This window comes from Lycium barbarum, chromosome 10 (assembly GCF_019175385.1).
Source record: "Lycium barbarum isolate Lr01 chromosome 10, ASM1917538v2, whole genome shotgun sequence".
NCBI classification, from domain to species: domain Eukaryota; kingdom Viridiplantae; phylum Streptophyta; class Magnoliopsida; order Solanales; family Solanaceae; genus Lycium; species Lycium barbarum.
In genome coordinates this window covers 124,151,534-124,152,539 of record NC_083346.1, presented here as the reverse complement: position 1 = coordinate 124,152,539, position 1,006 = coordinate 124,151,534, and the positions used below count along the sequence as shown (strand labels likewise).

At 38.0% G+C, this 1,006-nt stretch overlaps 1 long non-coding RNA gene across 1 annotated transcript; it reads left to right on the top strand.

Moving 5' to 3' along the window:
- On the top strand, nucleotides 1–1,006 carry LOC132614200 (uncharacterized). Its single transcript, XR_009572213.1, has 2 exons — nucleotides 1–79; nucleotides 696–1,006. It is a non-coding gene; the product is annotated as an uncharacterized LOC132614200 (long non-coding RNA).

Sequence of the window (1,006 nt, the reverse complement as noted above, 5' to 3'; positions counted from 1 at the left end):
ACGGTCAATACTAAGGGATACGGATTTGTGAGTTTTTCCAACCCGTTAGACCAGGGTGCGGCACTTGAAGAAATGAATGGTAACTTAACTGTTAATCAAGTATTATGAATGTTGAGTCTCTTATTGTGCTTAAGGTACTGCAGCATAACCGATGAATTAAATGACAGAACTTGATCCTTCTCAAGAAAAGAAAAAAAAGAACTTGATGTGGTGGGTCTGTCACAGTTAAGTGATCAGCTTTTACCTACTTGAAGACCCATCACTCATAAATGACAGGGGTGGTAGCTTTCTGTTGGAACTAACAGTTTACTTGATATACCATCTGGTTGATGCCACTTTGATGTCTTTATATCAAATGATTCGGGCTGATATACAGAGTGCCCACTATTAGGTCACTTGATTTTGTATTTAAACGTGTAATCCCTGTCACCTCCCCCTCCCCTCTCCACGAAAAGGAAGGAATAGTGAAGGAAACAAGTGACAGAACTCTGTACTGAAAACAACATTTACGACTGCTTTTGAAGTCAGTTTAAGTACAGAAAAAATCAGTGAGAAAAGAACAACATCAACCAAACTTGTATGCGTGAATTTCATAAATCTGGTACATGAATGTCTGAATTGGAAGTAGTTTTATTTATTGAATTGGTGTAATATTATACCCAGATGCCTAATGTGGTAATCCATGCTCTTTGTAGGAAAGTATGTTGGAAACCGGCCGATTCAACTTCGCAAGAGTAAGTAGCAAACCAGGGATTGGTGGATGGGGAGAAACATAGTTGTTTTGGAAACTTGGGTTTTACAAGATATCTGAAGTTAACATACTGTCATTAATGTATCAGTAAATATCAAACCTAGTGTGGGTTTACTGAGGATGATTAAAGTCTAATCTTAGTTGGTGGTCCCTTTGCTTCCGTATTGTTGTGTTACCTGCTAGATTTACATGAACTTTGAAAGGTTGCGGCCATTTTGAGACAATTTCTATACATATGATGGTAGTTTTGCCTCT